This window comes from Protopterus annectens, chromosome 13.part0 (genome assembly GCF_019279795.1).
Source record: "Protopterus annectens isolate FY-2018-M chromosome 13.part0, PAN1.0, whole genome shotgun sequence".
Classification (NCBI taxonomy): domain Eukaryota; kingdom Metazoa; phylum Chordata; order Ceratodontiformes; family Protopteridae; genus Protopterus; species Protopterus annectens.
The window spans coordinates 136,470,247-136,482,709 of record NC_056747.1 but is presented as its reverse complement, the minus strand read 5'-3'; the positions used below and the strand labels follow the sequence as shown (position 1 = coordinate 136,482,709).

The 12,463-nt window shown below is 42.9% G+C and overlaps 1 protein-coding gene across 5 annotated transcripts in view; it reads left to right on the top strand.

Moving 5' to 3' along the window:
• Positions 1-12,463, top strand: part of LOC122817661 (calcium homeostasis endoplasmic reticulum protein-like) — a gene marked incomplete in the record, with an annotated part of 1,194,300 nt that overhangs the window by 525,958 nt on the left and 655,879 nt on the right.

Sequence of the window (12,463 nt, the reverse complement as noted above, 5' to 3'; positions counted from 1 at the left end):
AATAATAGTGACCATCCATCTGCCCAGTAAAGATTCCAGGAAATGGACAGATTAGGAAAGACATATGCTCAGACCCTTGAACTATGCCACTCGCATGAATTTTCAGTAGAATTTGGCAGAAAAATCTCTCGTCATTCTGAGAGGACTCCTAACGATACTTTAACAAGGACAGTGATTAATATTACCAACCTCTTCATTCATCTCATGGACAGTGCAGTTAATGGAGTGGCTAGGGCTGTAGTAGCAGACGTTATGGTAGTATGTAAGGCTTGGATGTATCTTTGTGGACAACTTTAAGGTGTCATTTATTTGATGGGTCATTATTCTTTGGTCTCTGTGAAAGAGAGAATACAGAAGAGCAAACAAGATGGCAAAATGTTTCCTGGCATTGAAGTGAAGTTTGATACCAAACAGGGATCTTGCATCAAGAACAAGGTTGAAAAGCCACTGTGGTTAAGAAATCCAAGCATCACCCGTTTGAGTCTGCATCTGGCAGATGTGACCCCTTCAATGGATGCAATCCCAAAGGCAGAGGATGGCCTGCAGAACCAGGGATACAGCGGACCTTTTTTGAAAGGCAACCTTACTGCCACGAACAGTATCTGTTTTGCCATGGAGCCTTGCATGAGTCATGCGGCATGACAATACATCCTGTGCCATCTGTCAGGTTTTTGTACTTAGTTTTACTTAGTAGACTCTCTTCTTTGGAACTGTTATCTTGAGAATCAGCATCTTAAACTTCTCGTGAAAGATCCAGTGGAGGGAGCTTCACACTCGGAGGGGCAGCTGTTACGGAAGAAGGCAGCCAAGAAGCCTGGGCTGGAATCTTCCACTGTTCAGCCTCCATTGGACATCTCTCCTGAGGTGAGTGAATGCCTGGAGGTTTGCCTGGCTTTATCATTGGATTCCTCTGCTACAACCAGGTTGGAGGCAGATGTGGGGGTCCAGTTTTAAGCATGTCCGAGGCGGATTTGCAAATGACCGTTTCAGACATTCAGGAGGAAACCTTGGCTGATCATTTCCGAGAGGCGTAGGTGGGTTCCTCAGATGTTGGTCAGAGCAGTTGTCCCTCCTGCCATTATTGAATGCCGTCCTGGCTCAGAGCCCTCAAAATTTTATAAGGTATCGCCCCATTAAAGAAAAAACAAAAAATGAAATGTCTCTCTCTGCTCCTAACGATCCACAGAGTGAATAGCAGGCTTTTACTCAGGATTTGTTTAGTGCTTTGTTGGCATTGAAACCTCCTTGGGGACTTTCTGTTCCAGCCCCCCTCCTTGGTCTTCTACTTCCCTTAAAAGACCCAGGGAACAGGATTCCTCTGAGGAGGAGTTGAATTTGGATGACGAATCCCTTGCTTACTCTTCTCATACTCCTTCTCCTTTGAACTATGGGTCAGAGGAAGAGGAATCTACCAGTCCTGATACTCCCTTTGAAGAAATTTCTTTTGAGGACGCACTCCAGGTTGATGGAGTTATTTAATCTGAGATTCATAAGAGGTGCTGTGAGTTGCTGCAGATGAAATAATCTAAACCTTCTGCTCTTCTTCCTGTTTTGGCTGCTTTGTTTGTTGCGTTTTCCAATGCCTCTAAAGCTCCAGATTCTCACCCCTCTCTTCCCAAGAAACCTGATAGGTTCTGTAGGGTGCCTGAGGACTAAATTTTTGTACAAGTGCCCTGCTGCTGACCCATCAGTAGTGTCTGTTGCCTTTGACAAGCCCGCTCAGTTGCTTCCTTCACCCAAATTGCTGCCCACTGATAAGGATAGCAGAACCAGGGAAATGCTAGGTAAGGTTTACACGTCGACTACCTTGGATTTTAAGGCTGTTAATTGTCAGACCCATATGTCCAGGAATTTGTTGGCTCTACTATTCCAGGCTTGTCAGGTTGTATCTGGTTTTCCAGACTCTGAGGGTAAAACTTCTGCTCTTTCCCTGTTGGGGACTTCCTTTCAGGTGGCTCGTCATTCCATCAAGTGTAGTTTATGCTGCAGCAGATGCTGCTTCTAGGGCTGCTGCTTTTGGTTCATTGCTGAGAAGGTATTCTTGGCTTCGGCTTCAACGTTTGCCTGATGATATCAAGGCTAAGTTGATGGATGCCCCTTTTAATAGTAAACAATTGTTTGGTAAAGCTGCTGCTGTTATGTTTAAAGTCCCTTCAGGATAAGGAAAATGCGTTATAGGAACGTAAACATGCGTTTGTTTCTCCTGTGCCTAAATTTCAGACAAACTACCCCAATAAGCCAGCCTTTGTTCACAGGCAGTCTTGCCCTCCTAAGGGCAAAAAAGGTGGCAAATGGGCTCCTCCTGCTACAGCTACTCAAACTTCAGTGCCTCAGAAGTCTTCCTTCCCAGATAAACCAGGTGCTGTCTGACTAACCTATTTTTCTCAGCTGCTTTCCTCTTTCTCTTCCCCTTCCTGTTTGACTACAGATTACTCAGGATTCCTGGGTTCTGTCCATTATTTTAATAAAACAAAAATAGGACCAGCACTAAGGTAACCAGTCATTGGAAAACAACTTCAACTAGTAAAAAACAAAAAAATCCAAAATAATATGGACACGCAAAGTGCAAACGATTTAATAAACTCTTAAATAGCAAATCACAGAGCTTTCCGGTGAGAAACCCTTAATGTTATGTTGTCCATATTTCATCTTTGTTCTTGCTGTTTGGGTTAGGAGCCGAACCTTGGTTCTGACTCTGTCATATACTATAGCTTGAGAGCTTTTACTGGCTCGAGGCTAGCCCCTATCCCAGCATACCCAGCAGTAGTTACCCAGATCTCATTTTCTGCTTGCAGCATCGAAATTGCGGATACTGGCTCAGACTGTTTTTTTTCTTCTCCTTATATTTTGAGCAAGAATTTTCTAGTTTAGCTTAGCTAATTTGTTAATGGTAGTTTTCTGTAGCACTTCTGTCTATCTCTATCCCATCTGAGTGACTTTTTTTCTTGCGTAGATTAATTTTTTTTCTCTCTGGCCTTTCCCCTCTTTCAAACCTGTTTAAATTAGAGGGTTCTTTTTCCCCTTCTTTACCTGTAGCTTTTAAGGAGTTGCCGTTTAAGTTAGTGGCTCTCCTTTGGTGGGGAGTTCGCCGTTTAACTTGAGACTCTCCCTTTTCTATTTTTTCCCTGTCTCTTCAAAAAAAAAAAAAAAAAAAAAAATATATATATATATATATATATATATATATATATAGGCTATTGTTTGTCTGTTGTCAGTTTTTGTTTCGCTTTGTCTAGCTATACAGGGTGCTTCGTAGTGCTTTAGCATAGTCTTCTGACTAGCAGTCTATAGCCTTAGATATGGTGCTGTATCCTAGTATGTCCAAGGATACTGCCAAGGATTTGAAACGGTCTGGTTTCAAAAAATGTGACTTGTGTTGCCAAAAGATGTCCCTTACAGACAGGAATGCGAGTTGTGTATATTGTTTAGAACCTCTTCACCTGCAGGACTTGTGCTCTGTCTGTCATACCTTTAGTTCACGAATCCTGCAGGAGAGAAAAAAACAGCTAATCTTGAGAGGTTTGCTGAAGAGCCCCTTTGATACTGCCATGGAGGGGACTCTGCCAGGTAAAAAAATGGAAAAAGTCAAGCCTTTATCCTCTTCGGCTCCGAGTTCAAACCTGTCTAAGGATAAGGATAAACCACAAGCTAAGTTGGACCCGACTTTCGGTTCTGACAAGACATCTTCACCTACGGCTCCATCAGTGTTTTCCGAGCAAGTAAGGTCCCATGGCATTACCGGTCTCTTGCCTTGGAACTGGTGCAGTCTGCTCCACAGTCTCCATTATTAGTCTTTTAGCGGGCAGTCACTGGTCTTCACATTCCTCTCCGTCATCCAGGAGTCTCTCTGATGATGATGTGGAGATGGTGGTAAAGAGGCTTCTTAGGACACCAGTATTAGCCAAAATACTTTTGAGCCCATCCCAGACGGAAATGGTGCTGACAAGCCCGGACAACACCTGTCTCGATTCCTCCTCAGACTCCACTGAGTTCAGAGCCGGAGTGTATGGAAGTCGTAGTGGTGGAACAGTCAGTTCCAGTAACCTCCTCTGGTCTTTCGGTTTAGACTACTGCTCCTATCTCCTCGATACCCCCTTATATCGAAGGTTCTGTGGCTGACGCTTCCTCGTTGGCTCAGAGAGAAAGGAGTGGCATCGTACCCTTGTCCGACCCTACTCTCCCTCTGGAGCTTTGGCGCAGGTCAGGTCGGCTCCTACATCGGCCTCTGAGCCATCTTCCTCAATTCGGAGGAAGTCTCCTGTTTCTTCAGAGCCGGAGATTCTTTCGGGTTGGGACCACGACGCCTTTGAGATGATGAGCGTGCTGTCTGCGGAAACAGCTCCAGCCTCTGCTCCATTGGCTGCTTTGTCCTCTGTGCCGGTGTCTGCCTCTGAGCCTCCCCTCCGCCCCAAGTGTAGGGAGCCCATGCTCCAGGATGCCCCATTGGGCAATCTCACATCGTTCAAAACCTCCTCTGAGCATCCCACGGACGAGGTCTCTCTGAAGAGGACTTGCAAGAGGAAGCATGCAGACTCCCCTGAGTCCATGACATCAGAGATGCATTTGGATGACTCAGCAGGGTCCCCACGCTCTGAAGATGTCTCTCTTTCAGACATCTTCGAAATCCTTAGACAGAGGGGTGACTGGAAGTCACTTGCCACTTCTGAAGACAAGTCTGTGTACCTGGATGCATTTGGTTCCTGACCCTCCACCTCTTTGGTATCGACTCTTTTCAACCCACTATTGCATGTAGTGAGTCGGAAGGCTTGGAGGTCTCCAGATACGATGGAACCAGTTCTGCAGAGGCCCAATAAATTCACTACAGCCCCTGAAGACAGGCTCTTCTTAACTAAAGGTGTTCTCGTTGATGCTATGGTGGTGGCAGCAGCCACCAAGAAAGGAATTAGCAGAAACTTCATGTGTCCATCCACCGAATAGAGAGTCTCGTACGATGGACAGATATGGGAAGTATATGTTTTGTTCAGCGACCTTTGCACTCAGGTCGCTGAACTTATTTGTCCCACTTCACAAGGCTTCAGAGAGATCTCCTCAAGGAGGTGGGAGATATCTTACAGGATCCTACAGCTGTGGGAGCCTCTGACAAGGCGGCTTCTCAGCTTGCGAACTTGACTTCAGTGGTTAACTCCTCCATGTGGCTTATTTCTTATGCAGCTGATTGGGCGAGCAGGGCGGCAGGCACAGGGGTAGCCTTGCGCAGATACTCCTGGATGTGCCTTTGTCATTTTGTGGAACCCTTCAAATCTTCCTTACCAATGCCCCCTTTGATGGCTCATCCCTGTCTGGGCCTCAGGTAAGAGACTCTTACCAGGTGTGAACAGGATTGCAAAACACTCTCTGCTGCGGGAGTACGTTTTTCTGCTCCATCTAGGCCCTATCCTAAAGGCCAGAAGAGAGGAAAAATGTGGTTCTGGAAAACCCACGGAGCTTCGCCTGACACACACGGAGAATTTTCCCCCAGGGGCAGAGGGGGAAATTACAGAAGACGCTGACCTCGTGGCATGGGGGGTCCGGAAAACCAGGGTGACAGAGATACCTTCTCTGGTAGGGACTTCCAGTGCTCCTGAAGGGGGGAGGCCCGACTGTCCGACTCCGGAGACAGTCGGGGGGGGGGGGGGTTATCCTTGTACCCAAAAGCCTGGCAGACAGTGACAGAAGGTACATGGGTTCTATCCATAATATTCGGAGGTTACAATATCCCCTTCTCACTACTTCCCCTATCAAAAAGACAGTACTCTATCCCAGATGTTCCACCCAGTCTTCGGGATTAAGCAAACCTGGAGGTTCACAGGTTGCTAAGAAAGAGTCATCCAGGAAGTCCCCACAGAGTAAATCGGATCCGGAACTCAGTCAAGGTTCTTTTTAGTTCCAAACGGGGGACTGGAGACCCATTTTGGATCTCAGCAGGCTGAACACATTAGTCTGGAAAACAAAGTTCCGGATGGTAACACTGCAGTCCATTCTTCTCTTTCTGGGGCAGGGCAATTGGATGTGCTCTGTCAATCTCCAGGATGCGTACTACCATATAAAAATGGACAGACGGTCAAGGAGATGTCTATGCTTCTGGCTGGGAGCCAGTCACTATGAGTTCAGAGCTCTGCCCTTTGGTCTCACCACAGCCACAAGGGTGTTCACCAAATGCATGGCAGTAGTTGCGGCTCACCTGAGGCATCAAGGATTCTGGGTGTTTCCATATCTAGACGACTGTCTCCTTACTGCCATCACTGAGCATCAACTAATTGGGGCAAGGGAATACACAGTCCGCTCTTGTTCTAAACTTGGGATCACCATAAACTATGAAAAATTTGCCTTGTTGTCTTCTCAATATATTACCTTTATAGGGGCAGATTTAGACACAAGGGCCATGATAGCAAAGCTGCCTCAAGAAAGAGCATTAACGATCCATCGCCAAGTTGTCATACTGTTCACACAAAAGAGGATTCAAGCAAGATTTGTCCTCAAGGTCCTGGATTCTATGGCGGCGGCAGTCACTCTGGTCCCTATGGCTTGCTTCCACATGAGAATTCTGCAGTGACTTCTTTTTTGCACAATGGTCATTCCAGGATTTACCCATGTCACATCAGATTCTGATCACGGAATCCTACAAAAGAGATCAGGAGTGGTGGCTTCACTCCCCTATGGTGACAATAGGCCATTTGTACCCCCCCCCAACCTGTAGCCACAATGACCACGGACGCTTCCCAGATAGGGTGGGGGAGCATTATCTGGGACAGACTGTTCAAGGGACTTGGCAGGAACACGAGTACCACTTGCACATGAATGTCCTGGAGATGAGAGCAGTGTTGCTGGCATTGCAAGCACTTAGGACTGTCTACCTACAGGGACTATAGCAATTCAAATGGACAATATGTCGGTACTATGGTACATCAACAAACAGGGTGGAACCAGGTCTTACCCTTTGTGTCGAGAGGCTCTACGAGTTTGGCAATGGGGGATGTCTTCCCAGTGCTTTCTGGTTGCAACGCACATCCCGGGGAAATCCATCGTGATAGCGGACAAGCTCAGCCGGGCTATCCTGATGCCCCATGAGTGGTCCCTGAAGCAGGAAGTTGCAGACTTGATTTTTCACAAATGGGGCCAGCCATGTTGCGATTGTTTGCCAACCCCCCTCCAACAACCAATGCAGCAGCTACTTTGCCCTAGTCCCACCACCGGGACAGTCATCCAGGGATGCACTTGTTCACAATTGCCCCTGAGACTGCTTTATGCTTTCCCACCCTTTTCCCTGATTCCCAAGGTTCTACAGAAAGCACAGTCGTTGGGTTGCAAGTTAATCCTCATTGCCCCTTACTGGCCTCGTCAGACATGGTTCCTATTCCTTAGGCCTCACCTGCAAGGGGAGCCTTGGATCCTGGACCCAATGCCAGATCTTTTGAGACATCAGTCGGGGGCTCTCCATCCTTCCATTCAAACTCTCAAGCTCACAGCTTGGTTTCTCCACTTCCAGTCTTAGCCAGGCTTCCCGATGTTTCCCCAGCAGTTCAGCACATTTTGATTTTCTCACATAAGCCCACTTCTAGGAGACTTGACGCTAGTAAATGGAAGAGGTTCTCTTGTTGGGCAGGCACAAATCAGGTTGATCCCTTTACTGCTCCCATTTCAAAGATTCTTGAATTTCCCGCTGAAACATTTGACCAAGCAGCAGCTGGAGCTACTATCAGAGTTCATTTGGCTGCCATTTCAAATTTCCATATGGGAGAAATGGGCTCCAACATCATGTCCCATAGGTTATGCAAGGCTTTCCTAAGAGGTACTACCCTATTAAGACCTCCGATAAGAGAACCGCTCCCCCCCGGAATCTAAATTTAGTTTTAGATGCACTGATTCTTCCTCCCTTTGAACCATTTGCTTCTTGTCCAGTCAAATTTCTGACTTGGAAGACCCTTTTCTTGGTTGCAATTACCTCAGCTAGAAGGGACTCAGAATTACAGGGCTTATCTATACGTCCTCCTTACTTGATTTTCCATAAAGATCGGGTTTCTGTCAGAACCAACGCCTTTTTCTTTCCCCAAGGTATGTTCTGACTAAATCTGAGTCAATGCATAGAGCTTCCTGTGTTCTTCCCCAATCATGGCAACAAGGCAGAGAATAAGCTTCATCAATTCGATTTTCATAGACCGTTACATTTCTGTTTACACAGGACCAAGGACTTTAGAAAATTTGATCAATTGTTCATATCATTTGCGGACAATAAAAGAGGTTGTGCGGTCTCAAAGGTGACTTTATCAAAGTGGCTTTCAGACACTATAAAACATGTCTATGAGTTGTGTAAATATACACTTACAGGAAAAATTAAAGGGCACTCAAGGGCCTTGTCTACCTCTATTGCCTTTCAAGCCAGATTGCCTTTGGATTCGATCAGTTCAGCAGCTACACTCAGAACAGGGCAGCCTTTGGTTCTACGGTCCTGAAGAGTTTTTTCCACTGAGCCACCCAAGAATCAGGTGCTGGGGAGGCTGTCTCAAACAGCAAGAATGAAGGCGAGATATGGACAAAATAACAAAGAATTTATGTACTCACCATAACGTTCCATGTTTGTTGTCCATGATCTCGCCTTCCTTCTTGCTTCCCTCCCTATTTCCCCGTTACTGGGGGATCAAGAGGAATCCCTTGTTTTATTGACTATCCTTTATACCATACCTTATGGTTAGTATCAGTCTACTACTATTACTATTGTGCAGGGATCACACCTTTATATGTAGGTGTCATTGGATATGCAAAGTAGAGTACATCTCTTGTTATTTATTTGGTGTAGTGTTGGGTTGTCACAAACGAGATCTGGGTAACTACCGCTAGGCATGCTGGGATAGGGGCTAGCCTCGAGCCAGTAAAAGCTCTCGAGTTATAGTATACAGCCTCGGCTCTGAACCCAAACAGCAAGAAAGAAGGCGAGATCAAGGACAACAAACATGGAACGTTATGGTGAGTACATAACTTTTTTTTCGGTGTGTACTCCTTTTTGCAAATTCAACATTTATATACTTGAACAACCACCTGACACACAGCCATCAATTAAAATAGTTAACTAGTTAAAGTACATCTGAAAGCTAGTATTTACATATATATGTGTGTGTATGTATGTATGTATGTATATATATATATATATATATATATATATATACACATATATATATATATACACATATATAAACAAATATACATATCTATTACATACTCATATTTACTAACCAGCAATTTTTTAAAAAACATAAACAGAAATTTCACTCCATGTACATAAGATAAAAATATAATTAATTTATTTAGTACCCTTTAGCGTTAATTGTCTCTTACTTAATACAGGTTTACCTTAGAATCCAGTTCACATAATTCCAATGAATGACTTCTCTAAACCGTATTTCTCTGAGAACCATGTAATAACTAATGAACTACAATAGAAGAACTGAAGGTAGTAAAAATATTATTAGAAAAAATTGGGACTTTTTGAAATCAATGCCCGAAACTGTTAGTGATAGGCGATGTACCCAATTTTGGATATAAAAAATTAAAAAATTTAAAATGGAGATTGTGTTACAAAGATTATGATAGTGCAGAAAAAGGAAAGCAAATGTCCACAAAGGCACCATGCTACAAGGGTAAATGTGCAGATATTTTGAAAGATGAACGTCTCATACATCCTGTAATAATAAAATATATATTTGATTGTTTTGCTTCTTGTGATACTACAAATATAGTATGTGTGATAAATTTTCAAATGTGCGTTTTACATAGGCAAAAGCACAAGGAAATAGAGAATCACCAAACACAAATGTGAAATTGAGAGGAGTTACTTAGTAATGCTTTAGCAAAACATATTACAGAGCAAGGGATGGAGCATAGATTTCAATTTTGTGTAATAGACACGAAATTTAAGAATCGAAGGGGTGGTGATTTGAATAATGCATTGGAATTGTGAATGGGACTGGATTCTAAGGTTACATGCAGAATGCTGTCAGGTTTAAATATGTATGCAAGTATAAAACCTATATTAAGAAAGAGACTGCTGAACGGTACTAAATAAATTACTTATATTTTTATTTTATGTACATGGAGTGAAATTTCTATGTTTTTTAAAAAAATGGTTAAATATATGAGTATGTATATTTGTTCTACATATATATATATATATATATATATATATATATATATGTGCGTGTGTGTGTGTGTATATATATATATATATATATATATAGATAGATATATATATATATATATATATATATATATATCTATATATCTATATATATATATATATATATGGATTCCTATTACAAGAACTAAAGTTCAATACTTCGAACTTGTAATAGGAAGCCTCACTTCTGTGAAAGTTCACTTTAACGAAAGTGAACTTTTGTGTAAGTGCACTTCACCGGAAAAAACGCAGCACAGTGGAGGGCATAAAAAAACAAGCTATGAACTCCACTATGGTGCGATAGTCACAGACCTTAGGGTTAGGGCACGGTTAAGGGGATAGGTAGTAAAGCTATCTCCTTACCCTAACCCATGCCCTAACCCTAAGGTTCATGACTATCGCACCATAGTGGAAGACATAGCTTGTTTTTTGTCCTCCACTGTGCTGCAGTAGCCATGGACCTTAGGGTTAGGGCACGGGTCATAGTAAGGGGATATCCCGTATATGACCTGTGCACTAACGCTAAGCTCCGTGAGTACTGCACAGAAGTTCAGTACAACGCCCGTTCGTTGTACTGAACTTCGCGTAAGTGCACTTTCGATTAAGTGCACTTTCGCTGCAGTGAGCATTCCATGCACTATTTCGAATTAGTGAAAATTCGGTCTAGTGTATGGAACCCATATATATATATATATATATATATATATATATATATATATATATATATGTATATATAGAGAGAGAGAGAGAGATAGATGTAGATATATATATATATATATATATATATATATATATATATATATATATATATAGATAGAGATGAGTTCCCATTCACATTGTCGAAAGTACAGTTCTCCGAACTACATTTTACCTAGACCATAACTCCGAAATGGCACTTTGCGATCGCACTGCAGTATGTATGAACAAATATACTGTTGTCACTGTAGTGCAGTCTTGGAGTTGGTATATATAATTAGCAGGGGGTGTGGGGGGGTGCAGGGAAGCTTGCCCCCCTGCAAAAATTAGAGAATTACTGTGGTTTAACTCTCTTCCGTTTCGTCAGAGAATTGTACTTTTGGCAATGTGAATGTGATCCATAAATATATATATATATATATATATATATATATATATATATATATATATGTAAAATATGGATGTGTGTAAATACTAGCTTTTAGATGTACTTTAAATAGTTAACTATTTTAATTAATTGATGGCTGTCTCAGATGGTTGTTCATTAAGTATATAAATGTTGAATTTGCAAAAAGGAGTACACGCTGAAGAACGGTTTCTCACCCGAAAGCTTTGTGATTTGCTATTTGTGAGTTTATTAAATCTTTTACACTTTGCATGTCCGTATTTCTTTGGAATTTTTTGTTTTTTTTCTGTCCGTTATTTGCCAGGGATATTTCATGATGTGGAAATCCCTTCCCCGTTTTATGGGTATTCTTCATCCCCCTTGGGAAATACTGTTTTTTTTCCAGAGGTGCTTCGAGAGCGTTTGACTCAGGGATACTGTTCAAGAAGTGCCTGTGTCCCAAAGGGCGAGGGTTTTTTTACTACAGGATGTTGATAGTACCCAGAAAAGAGGGTACTTGGAGACCAATTCTAGACCTTTCTCATCTAAACACTTCTCTGAAGGTGTCCTCTTTTCAAATGTTGTCTTTTCAAACTTTGTTCCCTCTTTTGCTTCCTCAGGCTTATATGGTGTCTCTGAATCTCAAGGATGCTTATTTCCATATACTGATCCATCCCCTTTATCAGGATGTTTTTGCATTTCTCTTTTGCTTGCTGGCAGTTTCAGTTCTCTGCTTTGCCCTTTGGCCTATCTACTGCTCCAAGGGTATTCACCAAATGCCTCCCTCCTGTAATTGCTTTTTGCAGGATTCAGTTGATCCAAGTATTCCCTTGCTTGGATGATCTCCTGTTTCTGGCATCCTTTCCAGAGATCCTGATGCAAAATTTCCATTTTGCTATTTCTCTTCTTCAGAGCCTGTGGTTTACAGTAAACTTCAAAAAGTCTTTTCTGACTCCTTCTCAGGACCATGTTTTTCTGGGTTGCAGGATTCAAACAGTGCCTTTGCTGGAATCCCTGCCTCCTCCCAGGGCCTTGACCTTCATCTCCTTTTTTCAAACTCTTCTTCCTCTGGCCTCCATTGTAGCCAGGGAGTTTGAGAGCTCTGAGTTTCATGGGATCCACTATCCCTAGGCTCAATCTTGCCAAACTTCATGAGGAAGTTTCAGTGGTTCTTGAACTCAGTTTTTGGTTTCAACATGCTCATCCGGGGAGAA